At 41.4% G+C, this 24,693-nt stretch overlaps 1 long non-coding RNA gene across 1 annotated transcript in view; it reads right to left on the bottom strand.

The window, feature by feature from the left end:
• The window catches only part of LOC143888222 (uncharacterized), a 37,213-nt gene that overhangs the window by 9,581 nt on the left and 2,939 nt on the right, over window positions 1-24,693 (bottom strand). Inside the window, exons 2-4 of the long non-coding RNA XR_013254507.1 lie at window positions 17,883-23,777; window positions 8,943-14,837; window positions 2-5,896 (exon numbers count right to left, since the gene is read on the bottom strand). This is a non-coding gene — a long non-coding RNA (uncharacterized LOC143888222). The remainder of the gene's footprint in view (window position 1; window positions 5,897-8,942; window positions 14,838-17,882; window positions 23,778-24,693) is intronic.

The raw sequence follows: 24,693 nt of genomic DNA, 5'->3' as shown, positions 1-24,693 counted from the left end.
CCTCTTTGGAAACCCACTTTGTGTTTGATTTTTCTTTGATGTTAATTCCTTGAAGATGATTCCTTGCTTGATAATTACTGCTTTTGATATATATCACCCAACGTATAAAATCACCCGATCCGGCAAGGATGGCCGAACCCTTGAAGAGATGAGGGAGAGGGATGAATTTTCTAAGAGAGGGGTTCTTTTTTCTTCTTCTCTTCTTCCTTTCTTTGGATGGTGGGATGAGAGGGTATTTATAGGAGAATGGGATAGGAGGTTAGGTGAGGTTAGGTGAGGTTAGGTGAGGTTAGGTAAGGTTAGGTGAGGTTAGGTGGTTAGGTGAGGTTAGGTGAGGTTAGGTGAGGTTTGGATGGTTAGGATGAGAGGAGAGGTTAGGTGAGGTTAGGTGAGGTTTGGATGGTTAGGATGAGAGGAGAGGTTAGGTGATTTTGGATGGTTAGACCCAGGTCAAGATCTGCCATTGATCTAACGATTTACGGAAATCGGGTCTCGGAATGGAATCAGGGTCCGGGCTATGAAGTGACCCTAGCTTATTTTGTCCCGATTGATGATCCGTAAAGTCAGATCAAGATATTAATGACCTAAAACATATAAATCAATGATAGAGGGGGTTCTCACATGGATTTAACACACTAAATTCACCAATCAGGGTATTTTTCAATTTTTCGGATCTAATCATCTCACCAGGTACATCTCTTTATCATTTTGTTTTTTTCAAAAAATTTGAGGATGCATACTTTACCAATGAAATTCTACGGATCAATATATTAGGTTATTGTTGGTTAAAGTAAGGCAAAATGTGGGTGTCTACAGATGCCCCTCTTTGGTAGAGACGACGTAGTCATCGAATACCAAAGTCAAAATGACAGAACCATTTTGCGTAGCTTTAATCGACAAAGAACCCCCTAAACACAATGCAACCTAATATAATGCAAGACCTTAGATGAAATCCTAGAATTGGAATGCAATAAAACAAACCCGCTGCGGTGCCGCTGGCAACGAGAGAAATGGGATACCATTTTCAAATGGATTTTCGGAGGGAAAGGAATATCGCTTTTGAACAGCTTCAGAGGAAATGAGACGTCATTTTCAAATGGTCTCAGAGAGAATAATGGATGACTTTTGAAAGATTCTTAATGAAAACGCAGCATCATTTTTGAATGGGCTTGGGCAAGATGAAATACCGTATTTATACGGATTCGAAGGAAATGAGACATCATAGTTGTATGATGTTCAAAGGGTATAAGAGACCATAGTTGTATGGACTCGAAGAGAATGAAATACCGTATTTGTACGGATTCCAAGGAAATGAGACATCATAGTTGTATGATGTTCAAAGGGGATAAGAGATCAAAGTTGTATGGACTCGAAGAGAATGAAATACCGTATTTGTACGGATTCCAAGGAAATGAGACATCATAGTTGTATGATGTTCAAAGAGGATAAGAGACCATAGTTGTATGGACTCGAAGAGAATGAAATACCGTATTTGTACGGATTCCAAGGGAATGAGACATCATAGTTGTATGATGTTCAGAGAGTATAAGAGACCATAGTTGTATGGACTTGAAGAGAATGAAATACCGTATTTGTACGGATTCCAAGGAAATGAGACATCATAGATGTATGACGTTCAAAGAGGATAAGAGACCATAGTTGTATGGACTCGAAGAAAAGAGGCACCGTTCTCAAACGGGCTCGAAGAGGATAGAAAACCATTCACAAATGGACTCGAGAAAAGAGGCACCGTTCACAAACGGGCTCAAGGAGAAGACAAGACCATTCACAAATGGATTCGAGAAATGAGGCACCGTTCACAAACGGGCTCAAGGAGGACGATACCATTCACAAATGGATTCGAGAAAAGAGGCACCATTCACAAACGGGCTCAAGGATAAGACAAGACCATTCACAAATGGACTCGAGAAATGAGGCACCATTCACAAACGGGCTCAAGGAGAAGACGAGACCATTCACAAATGGACTCGAGAAATGAGGCACCATTCACAAACGGGCTCAAGGAGAAGACGAGACCATTCACAAATGGACTCGAGAAATGAGGCACCATTCACAAACGGGCTTAAAGAGGACATGAGACCATTCACAAATGGACTCAGAAAATGAGGCACCGTTCACAAACGGGCTCAAGGAGAAGACGAGATCATTCCCAAATGGCCTCGAGAAAAGAGGCACCGTTCACAAACGGGCTCAAAGAGGACATGAGACCATTCACAAATGGACTCAGAGAATGAGACACCGTTCACAAACGGGTTCAAGGAGAAGACGAGACCATTCACAAATGGACTCGAGAAATGAGGCCCCGTTCACAAACGGGCTCGAAGAATTTAGAAATTTTTTATGAACTTGAATTTGACGTAGGATTGGATTTTTATTTTTATTTTTTTTTAATTAAGGATTTGGATTTGATAAATTTTTTTATTTTTGGAAAATGAGGTACCTTCCGCAAACGGGCTCAAGGAGAAGATGAGACCATTCACAAATGGCCTCGAGAAAAGATGCACCATTCACAAACGGGCTCAAAGAGGACAAGAGATCATTCACAAATGGACTCAGAGAATGAGAAACCTGTTCACAAACGGGTTCAAGGAGAAGACGAGACCATTCACAAATGGACTCGAGAAATGAGGCACCTTTCACAAAAGGGCTCAAAGAGGACATGAGATTTTTCATGAACTTGAATTTGACGTAAGATTGGATTTGTTTGAATCGAGGATTGGATTTGATGAATTTTTTATTTTTGGGAAATGAGGTACCGTCCGCAAACGGGCTCAAGGAGAAGACGAGACCATTCACAAATGGCCTCGAGAAAAGAGGCACCGTTCACAAACGGGCTCGAAGAATTTAGAGGTTTTCATGAATTTGAATTTGACGTAGAATTGGATTTGATGAATTTTGGATTTTTTTTTTTTTTTGAACTCAATGAAATCGGGGACATTATAGATCGTGCCCAGTAAAGATATTGGAAACCAAGACTTTGACGAATGATGAGACGACCAACCTTATGAACGAAGAACCATTAGTAACAAGAATGGATTAGGAACACTTTTATGAAACTTCAACAAGATTTTTCTCAATGAGACTGTTGGTCTTGTCTTCTGGGGATTTTGATAACTGAAACCTTGAACAAGACATTTGAGATTGGTAATTTAGAACAATGGATCTCCTGGATATAATCATGGAAAAGTGGGATTTGTCTCTTGACAGGTGTTTAGATAAACATTTCTTGACCAGGATAGTATTTAACTAACTAGAAGGAGATTCCGAATTTTAATGGTTCATCTTTCTGAGAAATTGGCTCAACCACCATTGCATCTGGGGCTCTTCCAAGCTTAAGGTGCCTTCCTGGGGTATGATCTTTTTACGGAAGCTGGGCTTTCTGATGTTTCTACTTCTGAACTCTTCTGAGTTGATCTTCTTTGAAATGTAGTTGTTTGACTAGATTCTCGAACCCTTTCAGGTATAATTGCAGGGAGCTGCTTAGGTCGGGCCTCCTTCACCAAGACAGTTACATCATTTGGACATAGGAACGACGATTGACTCTTTCTAAAGAGAAAACTTAGATGAAAGGCACTACTCAAAGGATTGAGCAGCTCTGAAGGAGTGAACTTAGAATGACAAAGATTGACTAACGACACTGACAGACATAGTAATGCTTCTGACTTAGTTAACGTTTTATTTGGTAAGTCTATCCTTTCGAGGAATGCTTCTTTTTTTTTCTTTTTTTTCTTTTTTTTTTTTTGAAATTGTAAACATTAGACTTCTTCCTTGAAACAGTAATGCCTCAAGAATTTAATTACGACTCCTAAGATTGCTTAGCTTCAGTGCCCCCAGTTTTGAGGATATCACTTGAATTTGCTTGAACTTCAGTTGATCTTCAGTCATGATACCGGCTGTAGCCTTCTTATACTGATTCTCTTACCATGACCAAGTCACCTCTTCAGGGTTTTTGACTTGGCGGACCGTGCTAGCCTTAACTTTTGCCTGAACCACCTTTCTAGGTTTTCTATCCAGCAGGCTATCCCCTTAGCTTTTGCCTAAGCCCTTTCGGGTTTTCAACTTAGCAGGGGAATGATCTTAAATTTTGCCTAGACAGCCCTTTCAGGTTTTTAGTCTAGCAGATCTTCAAACTCCGTTCTTTTTTTTTCTTTTTTTTTTTTACTTTTTGTGTTTCGGGACCTAGCTCATTAGTTCTGAACACCGGAAGGACTTTATAGGTAGGATAGGGCTTTTCAAAGAATGGCTTAAGGTTCAACAAAGATTTCGACCGAACCTGTGAACAGGTTGCCTACATATCCCAAGGTAGGAATCAGGTCGTGTGTAGGTCAAGGCGAATGCCCCTAGTTTGAAGATCAATTGTTTGAAGGTTAATTGATTTTTTTCCTTTTTTCTTTTCTTTCTGGAACAATTAACTTCTCTTCTTTTGGAACTTGTCCCTCTTTTTTTTTTCTGGAACGATTGATTTTTCTTTTTCTTTTTTTTTTGAATCGACCGAACTCGGTTTAACCGAGCTGCCTACGTACCCCAGTGTAGGGATCAGGTCTCGCGTAGTTCGGGGCGGATGCCCCTAGTTTGATGGGTTTTCAAGAAAATTTGATTCAGGCTCGAAGGATTTGCAAACCGGTATTCTTTTGACGTTGGGTTCTGATTTTGGGATTTATTCGGCCAAAGGAGGCCTTCCGATGTTCAAATTGGGAATCGATCTAGGTTACTAGGGTCCCTCTGGTACTGATTATTTATTTATTTTTTCTTTTCTTTTTTTTCACAGAATTTGACGGCATTTCCAGGTAAGAGATAATGGATCTTCTTCTTCCAAGATTCTAATACGTGCTTTTGACTTTCATAGAGTGAAACTTGTTCTTTGACATCCTCCATCTATGGATTCGTACTCTCGATATCTGATGATCACTTTTCATTGTTTGCTCTTGAACTTTTCATCTTGAATTTGTTGGCTTTATGTTGTGAATTTGAGAACCAAGGTCATTGATTGGAAATATGAAAGTTGTTTCCACTCTATGCCCCTTGTATAGCATATATCTTCTCACTTTCTTCATTTTCTTTGAGCTTTCCATCTATGTCTTGCCCCTGGTATCGGTTGTAGCTTTTCTAGACAATCTTCTTATTCTTGAAATAATTTTATCAATTCTTCACACTCTTTAGAGGGTAATGTATTTTCAATCGGCATTCACTGAATCAAAGTTTCAGTGCCAGTGTTTATCATTTCAATTTCATCTTTGAAAGGTTGGGATTGGCGCTCCTCCTCTCGTTCAAGTAATTGCTGTGACTCAAGTGGAGTTTCGTCAATTTTGTCCTCATTTGAAGAGGGAGTCTTATTTTAAGATCAGAAGCACACTTAAGAACAGACACAAGTGAACTTTTTGGAACTGACTGAAATTTTATTTAAAGAAAAGCTATTACATCAGACGACCTATCCTGAACATGCTCAGGATTCACAACTCTAAATAAGAAAGGGAAACATAAGATAACTTGCCTGGACTAGGCATTGACCTTTAACTGTAAGACCGGACTCAACAATTATACTGACCATGATGACTGACTCAACATAAAATAGTAAGTGACTAAAACTTTAACTGCTGCAACTGTTTGGCGTTGAAGGCTCGGCGAAGGCTGGTTCGTTCTAAACATCATCATGGCTGATACTTTCAATTTTGGACAATGATGACTGATTCGCATAGGGAAATGCCCCTAGCTCAAGGATTCTGAGAGTGAACTCTGAAGGACTTAGCAAAATAATCTTGAAAAAGGTAGCCCCTAGAGGAGGAACAGACCAGGGGTACAAGCAAGATTGGATTATCTGGACCAGGCATGATCAGATCATGAGAACGCATAATCGAAAGATTGTGAGATTCTGCATCTGCCAGTTAGGGGATGGCATGAAGATACGATCGAATCGTATGACAGAAGAACGAAAGACGCACGATCAAAAGATTAGATGAGATAGCATAAGATTGCTTTCAACGGATAGATCATGAATGACTAATCCTATGAGATCTTTGGAAATGATGGGATTTATATCCTAACCCAAAGGGAATTTTTTTTTTTTTCACATTTTATCAGTGTTACCTGAAGGCATCAACCTTAATCCTAATCTATCGGAGTGGAGAGAGAATCTCGACTCATGACTTTGTTCGTGTATATAAAGACCGATCGTGACCATTGGAAGATGGACCACGGCCTAATCTAGACACCAATGGGTAGGATATCCTAAACTAGGCTCACACACGTGATGCACATGTGTTCGTATACTACATGCATGTGTGGGTTAATCTAGGGGTAAGGCCAAGAGTTCCCTTAGCGCGAATCCCTGCTCGATATACTGTACCAGTGTCCGGCGTATCAGTACGTGAACAAGAGATCCGTTTACGTACCATAAAGGTACCAGGCTAAGGGTGGAATGCTTCTCTAGCACAGAGGCACCAGGTGATGAAATCCCAGTCAACCATGCTAGATAACACTCCGGGTTCCTAAAATAGGACGTGTGTGCACGTGAGATGCAAGGGTTTAGATGCAAGTGATGTAAGTGTGTGCAATAAGTTCGCGCGATCTATGATGCCTTCAGGTTTTGTTAGATTAAGTTTGAGTAAAATGTGATGAGAAAATAAAACAAGACAAACTAATCTGACAAGTATACAAGAGATAGAGTTCTTATGAGCCAGTTAAATTAAATTCAAATGAATTATCTTTTGGAATTTTAATGAAGTTAGGTGATCCCCAGCAGAGTCGCCAGACTGTGGTACCCTGATCCCGCGAGAGGGGCGTGGGGCGAGCCGCCGCGCTCTCTTCTCTTGGTCTCCCGTACCCACGCGATTGGCGTGTGCATTTAATTATTGATTTGAATTCGTCTTTCATGTGAACTTGGGATCACTAAGGCAATCCGAATTCCACACGAAAGAGACTGACAGAGTCGCCACCTAGATGTGGGATCTAGGACCCGAAATTAACCAGAAATCTAGACTCGCTACCTGGTTACGAGAATGGAAGGTATGGGGAGTTATCCGCCACATGCACCATTCCTGCCCGATAATCGGTCTTCGATTCCAAAAGCTAACTCTTTTAAATTTATTTTAAATGGCTCATTCAACTCTATGTTAATGTGCGAACTAAGTGACATGCATCCTATGATCTAATTTCAATGAGAATCCTAAATGTGTATCTTGATTTATTAATTTGTCTGGATTCAATCTAAGTGAAAGTTCTCCTAGAATTCTAATTTCATGGAAAGTCCTAAGTGATTTGATTAAGTATTTACAAGAAAATTAATATACAAAACACCACAATTTGTTTGTGGTGCCGACTCGCGGGTGGTATGCCATCAGACATCCAAGCTGCCTACGTACCCAAGCCTCACTGGGATCAGAGTCGACGTAGTTCGGTGCACCTAAGCTAAGCTACTTATGCCTAACTCAACTAGGACACCGACCTAGACGGGATTGACTGTTTCAACAGTTTTAGGAGAAGTTATTTAATTCAAGTTGAGGATTTTATTATCTTAGGATTTCATCTAAGATGCTATATGATTCTCATCTAAATGCAAATGGTCCCTTAGACTAATGCAGGTTTGCCTACATCCTAGTTTACTAGGCTTGTCCTAGGGAAAGATTGGGTGACTAGTGTAACTAGACCTATGGCACGGTTGCTATACATAGCAAACGTCCGTGATGAGGCTGGACTCCTAATTCTAGGACTCCCTAAAACTTAGGACACAACACGACACGACACCATTGTTCCTAAATTGGGCTCTAAGGGTTCTTACGACGGAAACCATAATCCAATGGTTCCGAGAGACACGAGATGAATCGAGATGATGAATAGTGTGAGGGAATGGGAAAGATAGAGAAAGGTGCGACTGAACTTGGGAGTGCCAAATTGCCTACGTACCCCGTGATGGGGATCAAGCCACACGTAGTTCCACCGGCGAGGTTGCTTGGATTTTGGAAGACAGAATTGGTATTTGTATCTGGAATCGGGTTTGCATTTGAGCATTGGACTTGAGATTCAGAAACATTGATCTAGCAATGGGATTTTGGAATTGGGAATTTGCATCAAAGAATTGAGCATATAGGAATCATCAAGGGTTTGAATTTTCGGAATTCAAAGTGGGCGGGCTTATGAGATTCGGCCAAATGGATTCAGACATGCGACTCGGATTGTGTTGGGATATTACTTGGTTGGATTGGGTTAATGGTTAGGGTCAAGTGAGTCGGGTCTAAGTTAGGAGCAAACCCGAGACTAGCCATGGTCTAACTAGGAGGAAGCAGGGTACAAACCAGGGTGCGGACCAGGGTGCACCAGGGTGCGAACCAGCAGGGAACCAGGGTGCGAACCAGCAGGGGAACCGGGGTGCAACCAGCAGGGAACCTGGGTGCAACCAGCAGCGAACCTGGGTGCGAACCAGCAGGGAACCAGGGTGCGAACCAGCAGGGGAACCAGGGTGCAACCAGGAGGGAACCTGGGTGCAACCAGCAGCGAACCTGGGTGCAACCAGGGTCTAACCAGAGTGCGAACCAGCAGGGAACCAGGGTGCGAACCAATATCGAACCAGGGTGCGAACCAGTAGGGAACCAGGGTGCAACCAGCAGGGAACCAGGGTGCGAACCAATATCGAACCAGGGTGCGAACCAGTAGGGAACCAGGGTGCAACCAGCAGGGAACCAGGGTGCAACCAGTAGGGAACCAGGGTGCAACCAGCAGGGGAACCAGGGTGCGAATCAGTAGGGAACCAGGGTGCAACCAGCATCGAACCTGGGTGCAACCAGCAGCGAACCTGGGTGCAACCAGGGTCTAACCAGAGGCTAACCAGGGGGAAAACGGACCCTACATGCTTCCTAACATGGTTTTTCTTTTAAAGTAAAAGATATGCATGAAAACAGACCCTACATAGAATTGAAATAAATGCCTACCTCTTTGGAAACCCACTTTGTGTTTGATTTTTCTTTGATGTTAATTCCTTGAAGATGATTCCTTGCTTGATAATTACTGCTTTTGATATATATCACCCAACGTATAAAATCACCCGATCCGGCAAGGATGGCCGAACCCTTGAAGAGATGAGGGAGAGGGATGAATTTTCTAAGAGAGGGGTTCTTTTTTCTTCTTCTCTTCTTCCTTTCTTTGGATGGTGGGATGAGAGGGTATTTATAGGAGAATGGGATAGGAGGTTAGGTGAGGTTAGGTGAGGTTAGGTGAGGTTAGGTAAGGTTAGGTGAGGTTAGGTGGTTAGGTGAGGTTAGGTGAGGTTAGGTGAGGTTTGGATGGTTAGGATGAGAGGAGAGGTTAGGTGAGGTTAGGTGAGGTTTGGATGGTTAGGATGAGAGGAGAGGTTAGGTGATTTTGGATGGTTAGACCCAGGTCAAGATCTGCCATTGATCTAACGATTTACGGAAATCGGGTCTCGGAATGGAATCAGGGTCCGGGCTATGAAGTGACCCTAGCTTATTTTGTCCCGATTGATGATCCGTAAAGTCAGATCAAGATATTAATGACCTAAAACATATAAATCAATGATAGAGGGGGTTCTCACATGGATTTAACACACTAAATTCACCAATCAGGGTATTTTTCAATTTTTCGGATCTAATCATCTCACCAGGTACATCTCTTTATCATTTTGTTTTTTTCAAAAAATTTGAGGATGCATACTTTACCAATGAAATTCTACGGATCAATATATTAGGTTATTGTTGGTTAAAGTAAGGCAAAATGTGGGTGTCTACAGATGCCCCTCTTTGGTAGAGACGACGTAGTCATCGAATACCAAAGTCAAAATGACAGAACCATTTTGCGTAGCTTTAATCGACAAAGAACCCCCTAAACACAATGCAACCTAATATAATGCAAGACCTTAGATGAAATCCTAGAATTGGAATGCAATAAAACAAACCCGCTGCGGTGCCGCTGGCAACGAGAGAAATGGGATACCATTTTCAAATGGATTTTCGGAGGGAAAGGAATATCGCTTTTGAACAGCTTCAGAGGAAATGAGACGTCATTTTCAAATGGTCTCAGAGAGAATAATGGATGACTTTTGAAAGATTCTTAATGAAAACGCAGCATCATTTTTGAATGGGCTTGGGCAAGATGAAATACCGTATTTATACGGATTCGAAGGAAATGAGACATCATAGTTGTATGATGTTCAAAGGGTATAAGAGACCATAGTTGTATGGACTCGAAGAGAATGAAATACCGTATTTGTACGGATTCCAAGGAAATGAGACATCATAGTTGTATGATGTTCAAAGGGGATAAGAGATCAAAGTTGTATGGACTCGAAGAGAATGAAATACCGTATTTGTACGGATTCCAAGGAAATGAGACATCATAGTTGTATGATGTTCAAAGAGGATAAGAGACCATAGTTGTATGGACTCGAAGAGAATGAAATACCGTATTTGTACGGATTCCAAGGGAATGAGACATCATAGTTGTATGATGTTCAGAGAGTATAAGAGACCATAGTTGTATGGACTTGAAGAGAATGAAATACCGTATTTGTACGGATTCCAAGGAAATGAGACATCATAGATGTATGACGTTCAAAGAGGATAAGAGACCATAGTTGTATGGACTCGAAGAAAAGAGGCACCGTTCTCAAACGGGCTCGAAGAGGATAGAAAACCATTCACAAATGGACTCGAGAAAAGAGGCACCGTTCACAAACGGGCTCAAGGAGAAGACAAGACCATTCACAAATGGATTCGAGAAATGAGGCACCGTTCACAAACGGGCTCAAGGAGGACGATACCATTCACAAATGGATTCGAGAAAAGAGGCACCATTCACAAACGGGCTCAAGGATAAGACAAGACCATTCACAAATGGACTCGAGAAATGAGGCACCATTCACAAACGGGCTCAAGGAGAAGACGAGACCATTCACAAATGGACTCGAGAAATGAGGCACCATTCACAAACGGGCTCAAGGAGAAGACGAGACCATTCACAAATGGACTCGAGAAATGAGGCACCATTCACAAACGGGCTTAAAGAGGACATGAGACCATTCACAAATGGACTCAGAAAATGAGGCACCGTTCACAAACGGGCTCAAGGAGAAGACGAGATCATTCCCAAATGGCCTCGAGAAAAGAGGCACCGTTCACAAACGGGCTCAAAGAGGACATGAGACCATTCACAAATGGACTCAGAGAATGAGACACCGTTCACAAACGGGTTCAAGGAGAAGACGAGACCATTCACAAATGGACTCGAGAAATGAGGCCCCGTTCACAAACGGGCTCGAAGAATTTAGAAATTTTTTATGAACTTGAATTTGACGTAGGATTGGATTTTTATTTTTATTTTTTTTTAATTAAGGATTTGGATTTGATAAATTTTTTTATTTTTGGAAAATGAGGTACCTTCCGCAAACGGGCTCAAGGAGAAGATGAGACCATTCACAAATGGCCTCGAGAAAAGATGCACCATTCACAAACGGGCTCAAAGAGGACAAGAGATCATTCACAAATGGACTCAGAGAATGAGAAACCTGTTCACAAACGGGTTCAAGGAGAAGACGAGACCATTCACAAATGGACTCGAGAAATGAGGCACCTTTCACAAAAGGGCTCAAAGAGGACATGAGATTTTTCATGAACTTGAATTTGACGTAAGATTGGATTTGTTTGAATCGAGGATTGGATTTGATGAATTTTTTATTTTTGGGAAATGAGGTACCGTCCGCAAACGGGCTCAAGGAGAAGACGAGACCATTCACAAATGGCCTCGAGAAAAGAGGCACCGTTCACAAACGGGCTCGAAGAATTTAGAGGTTTTCATGAATTTGAATTTGACGTAGAATTGGATTTGATGAATTTTGGATTTTTTTTTTTTTTTGAACTCAATGAAATCGGGGACATTATAGATCGTGCCCAGTAAAGATATTGGAAACCAAGACTTTGACGAATGATGAGACGACCAACCTTATGAACGAAGAACCATTAGTAACAAGAATGGATTAGGAACACTTTTATGAAACTTCAACAAGATTTTTCTCAATGAGACTGTTGGTCTTGTCTTCTGGGGATTTTGATAACTGAAACCTTGAACAAGACATTTGAGATTGGTAATTTAGAACAATGGATCTCCTGGATATAATCATGGAAAAGTGGGATTTGTCTCTTGACAGGTGTTTAGATAAACATTTCTTGACCAGGATAGTATTTAACTAACTGGAAGGAGATTCCGAATTTTAATGGTTCATCTTTCTGAGAAATTGGCTCAACCACCATTGCATCTGGGGCTCTTCCAAGCTTAAGGTGCCTTCCTGGGGTATGATCTTTTTACGGAAGCTGGGCTTTCTGATGTTTCTACTTCTGAACTCTTCTGAGTTGATCTTCTTTGAAATGTAGTTGTTTGACTAGATTCTCGAACCCTTTCAGGTATAATTGCAGGGAGCTGCTTAGGTCGGGCCTCCTTCACCAAGACAGTTACATCATTTGGACATAGGAACGACGATTGACTCTTTCTAAAGAGAAAACTTAGATGAAAGGCACTACTCAAAGGATTGAGCAGCTCTGAAGGAGTGAACTTAGAATGACAAAGATTGACTAACGACACTGACAGACATAGTAATGCTTCTGACTTAGTTAACGTTTTATTTGGTAAGTCTATCCTTTCGAGGAATGCTTCTTTTTTTTTCTTTTTTTTCTTTTTTTTTTTTTGAAATTGTAAACATTAGACTTCTTCCTTGAAACAGTAATGCCTCAAGAATTTAATTACGACTCCTAAGATTGCTTAGCTTCAGTGCCCCCAGTTTTGAGGATATCACTTGAATTTGCTTGAACTTCAGTTGATCTTCAGTCATGATACCGGCTGTAGCCTTCTTATACTGATTCTCTTACCATGACCAAGTCACCTCTTCAGGGTTTTTGACTTGGCGGACCGTGCTAGCCTTAACTTTTGCCTGAACCACCTTTCTAGGTTTTCTATCCAGCAGGCTATCCCCTTAGCTTTTGCCTAAGCCCTTTCGGGTTTTCAACTTAGCAGGGGAATGATCTTAAATTTTGCCTAGACAGCCCTTTCAGGTTTTTAGTCTAGCAGATCTTCAAACTCCGTTCTTTTTTTTTCTTTTTTTTTTTTACTTTTTGTGTTTCGGGACCTAGCTCATTAGTTCTGAACACCGGAAGGACTTTATAGGTAGGATAGGGCTTTTCAAAGAATGGCTTAAGGTTCAACAAAGATTTCGACCGAACCTGTGAACAGGTTGCCTACATATCCCAAGGTAGGAATCAGGTCGTGTGTAGGTCAAGGCGAATGCCCCTAGTTTGAAGATCAATTGTTTGAAGGTTAATTGATTTTTTTCCTTTTTTCTTTTCTTTCTGGAACAATTAACTTCTCTTCTTTTGGAACTTGTCCCTCTTTTTTTTTTCTGGAACGATTGATTTTTCTTTTTCTTTTTTTTTTGAATCGACCGAACTCGGTTTAACCGAGCTGCCTACGTACCCCAGTGTAGGGATCAGGTCTCGCGTAGTTCGGGGCGGATGCCCCTAGTTTGATGGGTTTTCAAGAAAATTTGATTCAGGCTCGAAGGATTTGCAAACCGGTATTCTTTTGACGTTGGGTTCTGATTTTGGGATTTATTCGGCCAAAGGAGGCCTTCCGATGTTCAAATTGGGAATCGATCTAGGTTACTAGGGTCCCTCTGGTACTGATTATTTATTTATTTTTTCTTTTCTTTTTTTTCACAGAATTTGACGGCATTTCCAGGTAAGAGATAATGGATCTTCTTCTTCCAAGATTCTAATACGTGCTTTTGACTTTCATAGAGTGAAACTTGTTCTTTGACATCCTCCATCTATGGATTCGTACTCTCGATATCTGATGATCACTTTTCATTGTTTGCTCTTGAACTTTTCATCTTGAATTTGTTGGCTTTATGTTGTGAATTTGAGAACCAAGGTCATTGATTGGAAATATGAAAGTTGTTTCCACTCTATGCCCCTTGTATAGCATATATCTTCTCACTTTCTTCATTTTCTTTGAGCTTTCCATCTATGTCTTGCCCCTGGTATCGGTTGTAGCTTTTCTAGACAATCTTCTTATTCTTGAAATAATTTTATCAATTCTTCACACTCTTTAGAGGGTAATGTATTTTCAATCGGCATTCACTGAATCAAAGTTTCAGTGCCAGTGTTTATCATTTCAATTTCATCTTTGAAAGGTTGGGATTGGCGCTCCTCCTCTCGTTCAAGTAATTGCTGTGACTCAAGTGGAGTTTCGTCAATTTTGTCCTCATTTGAAGAGGGAGTCTTATTTTAAGATCAGAAGCACACTTAAGAACAGACACAAGTGAACTTTTTGGAACTGACTGAAATTTTATTTAAAGAAAAGCTATTACATCAGACGACCTATCCTGAACATGCTCAGGATTCACAACTCTAAATAAGAAAGGGAAACATAAGATAACTTGCCTGGACTAGGCATTGACCTTTAACTGTAAGACCGGACTCAACAATTATACTGACCATGATGACTGACTCAACATAAAATAGTAAGTGACTAAAACTTTAACTGCTGCAACTGTTTGGCGTTGAAGGCTCGGCGAAGGCTGGTTCGTTCTAAACATCATCATGGCTGATACTTTCAATTTTGGACAATGATGACTGATTCGCATAGGGAAATGCCCCTAGCTCAAGGATTCTGAGAGTGAACTCTGAAGGACTTAGCAAAATAATCTTGAAAAAGGTAGCCCCTAGAGGAGGAACAGACCAGGGGTACAAGCAAGATTGGATTATCTGGACCAGGCATGATCAGATCATGAGAACGCATAATCGAAAGATTGTGAGATTCTGCATCTGCCAGTTAGGGGATGGCATGAAGATACGATCGAATCGTATGACAGAAGAACGAAAGACGCACGATCAAAAGATTAGATGAGATAGCATAAGATTGCTTTCAACGGATAGATCATGAATGACTAATCCTATGAGATCTTTGGAAATGATGGGATTTATATCCTAACCCAAAGGGAATTTTTTTTTTTTCACATTTTATCAGTGTTACCTGAAGGCATCAACCTTAATCCTAATCTATCGGAGTGGAGAGAGAATCTCGACTCATGACTTTGTTCGTGTATATAAAGACCGATCGTGACCATTGGAAGATGGACCACGGCCTAATCTAGACACCAATGGGTAGGATATCCTAAACTAGGCTCACACACGTGATGCACATGTGTTCGTATACTACATGCATGTGTGGGTTAATCTAGGGGTAAGGCCAAGAGTTCCCTTAGCGCGAATCCCTGCTCGATATACTGTACCAGTGTCCGGCGTATCAGTACGTGAACAAGAGATCCGTTTACGTACCATAAAGGTACCAGGCTAAGGGTGGAATGCTTCTCTAGCACAGAGGCACCAGGTGATGAAATCCCAGTCAACCATGCTAGATAACACTCCGGGTTCCTAAAATAGGACGTGTGTGCACGTGAGATGCAAGGGTTTAGATGCAAGTGATGTAAGTGTGTGCAATAAGTTCGCGCGATCTATGATGCCTTCAGGTTTTGTTAGATTAAGTTTGAGTAAAATGTGATGAGAAAATAAAACAAGACAAACTAATCTGACAAGTATACAAGAGATAGAGTTCTTATGAGCCAGTTAAATTAAATTCAAATGAATTATCTTTTGGAATTTTAATGAAGTTAGGTGATCCCCAGCAGAGTCGCCAGACTGTGGTACCCTGATCCCGCGAGAGGGGCGTGGGGCGAGCCGCCGCGCTCTCTTCTCTTGGTCTCCCGTACCCACGCGATTGGCGTGTGCATTTAATTATTGATTTGAATTCGTCTTTCATGTGAACTTGGGATCACTAAGGCAATCCGAATTCCACACGAAAGAGACTGACAGAGTCGCCACCTAGATGTGGGATCTAGGACCCGAAATTAACCAGAAATCTAGACTCGCTACCTGGTTACGAGAATGGAAGGTATGGGGAGTTATCCGCCACATGCACCATTCCTGCCCGATAATCGGTCTTCGATTCCAAAAGCTAACTCTTTTAAATTTATTTTAAATGGCTCATTCAACTCTATGTTAATGTGCGAACTAAGTGACATGCATCCTATGATCTAATTTCAATGAGAATCCTAAATGTGTATCTTGATTTATTAATTTGTCTGGATTCAATCTAAGTGAAAGTTCTCCTAGAATTCTAATTTCATGGAAAGTCCTAAGTGATTTGATTAAGTATTTACAAGAAAATTAATATACAAAACACCACAATTTGTTTGTGGTGCCGACTCGCGGGTGGTATGCCATCAGACATCCAAGCTGCCTACGTACCCAAGCCTCACTGGGATCAGAGTCGACGTAGTTCGGTGCACCTAAGCTAAGCTACTTATGCCTAACTCAACTAGGACACCGACCTAGACGGGATTGACTGTTTCAACAGTTTTAGGAGAAGTTATTTAATTCAAGTTGAGGATTTTATTATCTTAGGATTTCATCTAAGATGCTATATGATTCTCATCTAAATGCAAATGGTCCCTTAGACTAATGCAGGTTTGCCTACATCCTAGTTTACTAGGCTTGTCCTAGGGAAAGATTGGGTGACTAGTGTAACTAGACCTATGGCACGGTTGCTATACATAGCAAACGTCCGTGATGAGGCTGGACTCCTAATTCTAGGACTCCCTAAAACTTAGGACACAACACGACACGACACCATTGTTCCTAAATTGGGCTCTAAGGGTTCTTACGACGGAAACCATAATCCAATGGTTCCGAGAGACACGAGATGAATCGAGATGATGAATAGTGTGAGGGAATGGGAAAGATAGAGAAAGGTGCGACTGAACTTGGGAGTGCCAAATTGCCTACGTACCCCGTGATGGGGATCAAGCCACACGTAGTTCCACCGGCGAGGTTGCTTGGATTTTGGAAGACAGAATTGGTATTTGTATCTGGAATCGGGTTTGCATTTGAGCATTGGACTTGAGATTCAGAAACATTGATCTAGCAATGGGATTTTGGAATTGGGAATTTGCATCAAAGAATTGAGCATATAGGAATCATCAAGGGTTTGAATTTTCGGAATTCAAAGTGGGCGGGCTTATGAGATTCGGCCAAATGGATTCAGACATGCGACTCGGATTGTGTTGGGATATTACTTGGTTGGATTGGGTTAATGGTTAGGGTCAAGTGAGTCGGGTCTAAGTTAGGAGCAAACCCGAGACTAGCCATGGTCTAACTAGGAGGAAGCAGGGTACAAACCAGGGTGCGGACCAGGGTGCACCAGGGTGCGAACCAGCAGGGAACCAGGGTGCGAACCAGCAGGGGAACCGGGGTGCAACCAGCAGGGAACCTGGGTGCAACCAGCAGCGAACCTGGGTGCGAACCAGCAGGGAACCAGGGTGCGAACCAGCAGGGGAACCAGGGTGCAACCAGGAGGGAACCTGGGTGCAACCAGCAGCGAACCTGGGTGCAACCAGGGTCTAACCAGAGTGCGAACCAGCAGGGAACCAGGGTGCGAACCAATATCGAACCAGGGTGCGAACCAGTAGGGAACCAGGGTGCAACCAGCAGGGAACCAGGGTGCGAACCAATATCGAACCAGGGTGCGAACCAGTAGGGAACCAGGGTGCAACCAGCAGGGAACCAGGGTGCAACCAGTAGGGAACCAGGGTGCAACCAGCAGGGGAACCAGGGTGCGAATCAGTAGGGAACCAGGGTGCAACCAGCATCGAACCTGGGTGCAACCAGCAGCGAACCTGGGTGCAACCAGGGTCTAACCAGAGGCTAACCAGGGGGAAAACGGACCCTACATGCTTCCTAACATGGTTTTTCTTTTAAAGTAAAAGATATGCATGAAAACAGACCCTACATAGAATTGAAATAAATGCCTACCTCTTTGGAAACCCACTTTGTGTTTGATTTTTCTTTGATGTTAATTCCTTGAAGATGATTCCTTGCTTGATAATTACTGCTTTTGATATATATCACCCAACGTATAAAATCACCCGATCCGGCAAGGATGGCCGAACCCTTGAAGAGATGAGGGAGAGGGATGAATTTTCTAAGAGAGGGGTTCTTTTTTCTTCTTCTCTTCTTCCTTTCTTTGGATGGTGGGATGAGAGGGTATTTATAGGAGAATGGGATAGGAGGTTAGGTGAGGTTAGGTGAGGTTAGGTGAGGTTAGGTAAGGTTAGGTGAGGTTAGGTGGTTAGGTGAGGTTAGGTGAGGTTAGGTGAGGTTTGGATGGTTAGGATGAGAGGAGAGGTTAGGTGAGGTTAGGTGAGGTTTGGATGGTTAGGATGAGAGGAGAGGTTAGGTGATTTTGGATGGTTAGACCCAGGTCAAGATCTGCCATTGATCTAACGATTTACGGAAATCGGGTCTCGGAATGGAATCAGGGTCCGGGCTATGAAGTGACCCTAGCTTATTTTGTCCCGATTGATGATCCGTAAAGTCAGATCAAGATATTAATGACCTAAAACATATAAATCAATGATAGAGGGGGTTCTCACATGGATTTAACACACTAAATTCACCAATCAGGGTATTTTTCAATTTTTCGGATCTAATCATCTCACCAGGTACATCTCTTTATCATTTTGTTTTTTTCAAAAAATTTGAGGATGCATACTTTACCAATGAAATTCTACGGATCAATATATTAGGTTATTGTTGGTTAAAGTAAGGCAAAATGTGGGTGTCTACAGATGCCCCTCTTTGGTAGAGACGACGTAGTCATCGAATACCAAAGTCAAAATGACAGAACCATTTTGCGTAGCTTTAATCGACAAAGAACCCCCTAAACACAATGCAACCTAATATAATGCAAGACCTTAGATGAAATCCTAGAATTGGAATGCAATAAAACAAACCCGCTGCGGTGCCGCTGGCAACGAGAGAAATGGGATACCATTTTCAAATGGATTTTCGGAGGGAAAGGAATATCGCTTTTGAACAGCTTCAGAGGAAATGAGACGTCATTTTCAAATGGTCTCAGAGAGAATAATGGATGACTTTTGAAAGATTCTTAATGAAAACGCAGCATCATTTTTGAATGGGCTTGGGCAAGATGAAATACCGTATTTATACGGATTCGAAGGAAATGAGACATCATAGTTGTATGATGTTCAAAGGGTATAAGAGACCATAGTTGTATGGACTCGAAGAGAATGAAATACCGTATTTGTACGGATTCCAAGGAAATGAGACATCATAGTTGTATGATGTTCAAAGGGGATAAGAGATCAAAGTTGTATGGACTCGAAGAGAATGAAATACCGTATTTGTACGGATTCCAAGGAAATGAGACATCATAGTTGTATGATGTTCAAAGAGGATAAGAGACCATAGTTGTATGGACTCGAAGAGAATGAAATACCGTATTTGTACGGATTCCAAGGGAATGAGACATCATAGTTGTATGATGTTCAGAGAGTATAAGAGACCATAGTTGTATGGACTTGAAGAGAATGAAATACCGTATTTGTACGGATTCCAAGGAAATGAGACATCATAGATGTATGACGTTCAAAGAGGATAAGAGACCATAGTTGTATGGACTCGAAGAAAAGAGGCACCGTTCTCAAACGGGCTCGAAGAGGATAGAAAACCATTCACAAATGGACTCGAGAAAAGAGGCACCGTTCACAAACGGGCTCAAGGAGAAGACAAGACCATTCACAAATGGATTCGAGAAATGAGGCACCGTTCACAAACGGGCTCAAGGAGGACGATACCATTCACAAATGGATTCGAGAAAAGAGGCACCATTCACAAACGGGCTCAAGGATAAGACAAGACCATTCACAAATGGACTCGAGAAATGAGGCACCATTCACAAACGGGCTCAAGGAGAAGACGAGACCATTCACAAATGGACTCGAGAAATGAGGCACCATTCACAAACGGGCTCAAGGAGAAGACGAGACCATTCACAAATGGACTCGAGAAATGAGGCACCATTCACAAACGGGCTTAAAGAGGACATGAGACCATTCACAAATGGACTCAGAAAATGAGGCACCGTTCACAAACGGGCTCAAGGAGAAGACGAGATCATTCCCAAATGGCCTCGAGAAAAGAGGCACCGTTCACAAACGGGCTCAAAGAGGACATGAGACCATTCACAAATGGACTCAGAGAATGAGACACCGTTCACAAACGGGTTCAAGGAGAAGACGAGACCATTCACAAATGGACTCGAGAAATGAGGCCCCGTTCACAAACGGGCTCGAAGAATTTAGAAATTTTTTATGAACTTGAATTTGACGTAGGATTGGATTTTTATTTTTATTTTTTTTTAATTAAGGATTTGGATTTGATAAATTTTTTTATTTTTGGAAAATGAGGTACCTTCCGCAAACGGGCTCAAGGAGAAGATGAGACCATTCACAAATGGCCTCGAGAAAAGATGCACCATTCACAAACGGGCTCAAAGAGGACAAGAGATCATTCACAAATGGACTCAGAGAATGAGAAACCTGTTCACAAACGGGTTCAAGGAGAAGACGAGACCATTCACAAATGGACTCGAGAAATGAGGCACCTTTCACAAAAGGGCTCAAAGAGGACATGAGATTTTTCATGAACTTGAATTTGACGTAAGATTGGATTTGTTTGAATCGAGGATTGGATTTGATGAATTTTTTATTTTTGGGAAATGAGGTACCGTCCGCAAACGGGCTCAAGGAGAAGACGAGACCATTCACAAATGGCCTCGAGAAAAGAGGCACCGTTCACAAACGGGCTCGAAGAATTTAGAGGTTTTCATGAATTTGAATTTGACGTAGAATTGGATTTGATGAATTTTGGATTTTTTTTTTTTTTTGAACTCAATGAAATCGGGGACATTATAGATCGTGCCCAGTAAAGATATTGGAAACCAAGACTTTGACGAATGATGAGACGACCAACCTTATGAACGAAGAACCATTAGTAACAAGAATGGATTAGGAACACTTTTATGAAACTTCAACAAGATTTTTCTCAATGAGACTGTTGGTCTTGTCTTCTGGGGATTTTGATAACTGAAACCTTGAACAAGACATTTGAGATTGGTAATTTAGAACAATGGATCTCCTGGATATAATCATGGAAAAGTGGGATTTGTCTCTTGACAGGTGTTTAGATAAACATTTCTTGACCAGGATAGTATTTAACTAACTGGAAGGAGATTCCGAATTTTAATGGTTCATCTTTCTGAGAAATTGGCTCAACCACCATTGCATCTGGGGCTCTTCCAAGCTTAAGGTGCCTTCCTGGGGTATGATCTTTTTACGGAAGCTGGGCTTTCTGATGTTTCTACTTCTGAACTCTTCTGAGTTGATCTTCTTTGAAATGTAGTTGTTTGACTAGATTCTCGAACCCTTTCAGGTATAATTGCAGGGAGCTGCTTAGGTCGGGCCTCCTTCACCAAGACAGTTACATCATTTGGACATAGGAACGACGATTGACTCTTTCTAAAGAGAAAACTTAGATGAAAGGCACTACTCAAAGGATTGAGCAGCTCTGAAGGAGTGAACTTAGAATGACAAAGATTGACTAACGACACTGACAGACATAGTAATGCTTCTGACTTAGTTAACGTTTTATTTGGTAAGTCTATCCTTTCGAGGAATGCTTCTTTTTTTTTCTTTTTTTTCTTTTTTTTTTTTTGAAATTGTAAACATTAGACTTCTTCCTTGAAACAGTAATGCCTCAAGAATTTAATTACGACTCCTAAGATTGCTTAGCTTCAGTGCCCCCAGTTTTGAGGATATCACTTGAATTTGCTTGAACTTCAGTTGATCTTCAGTCATGATACCGGCTGTAGCCTTCTTATACTGATTCTCTTACCATGACCAAGTCACCTCTTCAGGGTTTTTGACTTGGCGGACCGTGCTAGCCTTAACTTTTGCCTGAACCACCTTTCTAGGTTTTCTATCCAGCAGGCTATCCCCTTAGCTTTTGCCTAAGCCCTTTCGGGTTTTCAACTTAGCAGGGGAATGATCTTAAATTTTGCCTAGACAGCCCTTTCAGGTTTTTAGTCTAGCAGATCTTCAAACTCCGTTCTTTTTTTTTCTTTTTTTTTTTTACTTTTTGTGTTTCGGGACCTAGCTCATTAGTTCTGAACACCGGAAGGACTTTATAGGTAGGATAGGGCTTTTCAAAGAATGGCTTAAGGTTCAACAAAGATTTCGACCGAACCTGTGAACAGGTTGCCTACATATCCCAAGGTAGGAATCAGGTCGTGTGTAGGTCAAGGCGAATGCCCCTAGTTTGAAGATCAATTGTTTGAAGGTTAATTGATTTTTTTCCTTTTTTCTTTTCTTTCTGGAACAATTAACTTCTCTTCTTTTGGAACTTGTCCCTCTTTTTTTTTTCTGGAACGATTGATTTTTCTTTTTCTTTTTTTTTTGAATCGACCGAACTCGGTTTAACCGAGCTGCCTACGTACCCCAGTGTAGGGATCAGGTCTCGCGTAGTTCGGGGCGGATGCCCCTAGTTTGATGGGTTTTCAAGAAAATTTGATTCAGGCTCGAAGGATTTGCAAACCGGTATTCTTTTGACGTTGGGTTCTGATTTTGGGATTTATTCGGCCAAAGGAGGCCTTCCGATGTTCAAATTGGGAATCGATCTAGGTTACTAGGGTCCCTCTGGTACTGATTATTTATTTATTTTTTCTTTTCTTTTTTTTCACAGAATTTGACGGCATTTCCAGGTAAGAGATAATGGATCTTCTTCTTCCAAGATTCTAATACGTGCTTTTGACTTTCATAGAGTGAAACTTGTTCTTTGACATCCTCCATCTATGGATTCGTACTCTCGATATCTGATGATCACTTTTCATTGTTTGCTCTTGAACTTTTCATCTTGAATTTGTTGGCTTTATGTTGTGAATTTGAGAACCAAGGTCATTGATTGGAAATATGAAAGTTGTTTCCACTCTATGCCCCTTGTATAGCATATATCTTCTCACTTTCTTCATTTTCTTTGAGCTTTCCATCTATGTCTTGCCCCTGGTATCGGTTGTAGCTTTTCTAGACAATCTTCTTATTCTTGAAATAATTTTATCAATTCTTCACACTCTTTAGAGGGTAATGTATTTTCAATCGGCATTCACTGAATCAAAGTTTCAGTGCCAGTGTTTATCATTTCAATTTCATCTTTGAAAGGTTGGGATTGGCGCTCCTCCTCTCGTTCAAGTAATTGCTGTGACTCAAGTGGAGTTTCGTCAATTTTGTCCTCATTTGAAGAGGGAGTCTTATTTTAAGATCAGAAGCACACTTAAGAACAGACACAAGTGAACTTTTTGGAACTGACTGAAATTTTATTTAAAGAAAAGCTATTACATCAGACGACCTATCCTGAACATGCTCAGGATTCACAACTCTAAATAAGAAAGGGAAACATAAGATAACTTGCCTGGACTAGGCATTGACCTTTAACTGTAAGACCGGACTCAACAATTATACTGACCATGATGACTGACTCAACATAAAATAGTAAGTGACTAAAACTTTAACTGCTGCAACTGTTTGGCGTTGAAGGCTCGGCGAAGGCTGGTTCGTTCTAAACATCATCATGGCTGATACTTTCAATTTTGGACAATGATGACTGATTCGCATAGGGAAATGCCCCTAGCTCAAGGATTCTGAGAGTGAACTCTGAAGGACTTAGCAAAATAATCTTGAAAAAGGTAGCCCCTAGAGGAGGAACAGACCAGGGGTACAAGCAAGATTGGATTATCTGGACCAGGCATGATCAGATCATGAGAACGCATAATCGAAAGATTGTGAGATTCTGCATCTGCCAGTTAGGGGATGGCATGAAGATACGATCGAATCGTATGACAGAAGAACGAAAGACGCACGATCAAAAGATTAGATGAGATAGCATAAGATTGCTTTCAACGGATAGATCATGAATGACTAATCCTATGAGATCTTTGGAAATGATGGGATTTATATCCTAACCCAAAGGGAATTTTTTTTTTTTCACATTTTATCAGTGTTACCTGAAGGCATCAACCTTAATCCTAATCTATCGGAGTGGAGAGAGAATCTCGACTCATGACTTTGTTCGTGTATATAAAGACCGATCGTGACCATTGGAAGATGGACCACGGCCTAATCTAGACACCAATGGGTAGGATATCCTAAACTAGGCTCACACACGTGATGCACATGTGTTCGTATACTACATGCATGTGTGGGTTAATCTAGGGGTAAGGCCAAGAGTTCCCTTAGCGCGAATCCCTGCTCGATATACTGTACCAGTGTCCGGCGTATCAGTACGTGAACAAGAGATCCGTTTACGTACCATAAAGGTACCAGGCTAAGGGTGGAATGCTTCTCTAGCACAGAGGCACCAGGTGATGAAATCCCAGTCAACCATGCTAGATAACACTCCGGGTTCCTAAAATAGGACGTGTGTGCACGTGAGATGCAAGGGTTTAGATGCAAGTGATGTAAGTGTGTGCAATAAGTTCGCGCGATCTATGATGCCTTCAGGTTTTGTTAGATTAAGTTTGAGTAAAATGTGATGAGAAAATAAAACAAGACAAACTAATCTGACAAGTATACAAGAGATAGAGTTCTTATGAGCCAGTTAAATTAAATTCAAATGAATTATCTTTTGGAATTTTAATGAAGTTAGGTGATCCCCAGCAGAGTCGCCAGACTGTGGTACCCTGATCCCGCGAGAGGGGCGTGGGGCGAGCCGC

The sequence above is a fragment of the Tasmannia lanceolata genome, unplaced genomic scaffold, assembly GCF_043159265.1.
Source record: "Tasmannia lanceolata isolate RefF3 unplaced genomic scaffold, GAP_Taslan_0.1 ptg000012l, whole genome shotgun sequence".
Classification (NCBI taxonomy): domain Eukaryota; kingdom Viridiplantae; phylum Streptophyta; class Magnoliopsida; order Canellales; family Winteraceae; genus Tasmannia; species Tasmannia lanceolata.
Note: the sequence above shows the minus strand (reverse complement) of the source record. Positions and strands in the feature narration are given on the sequence as shown.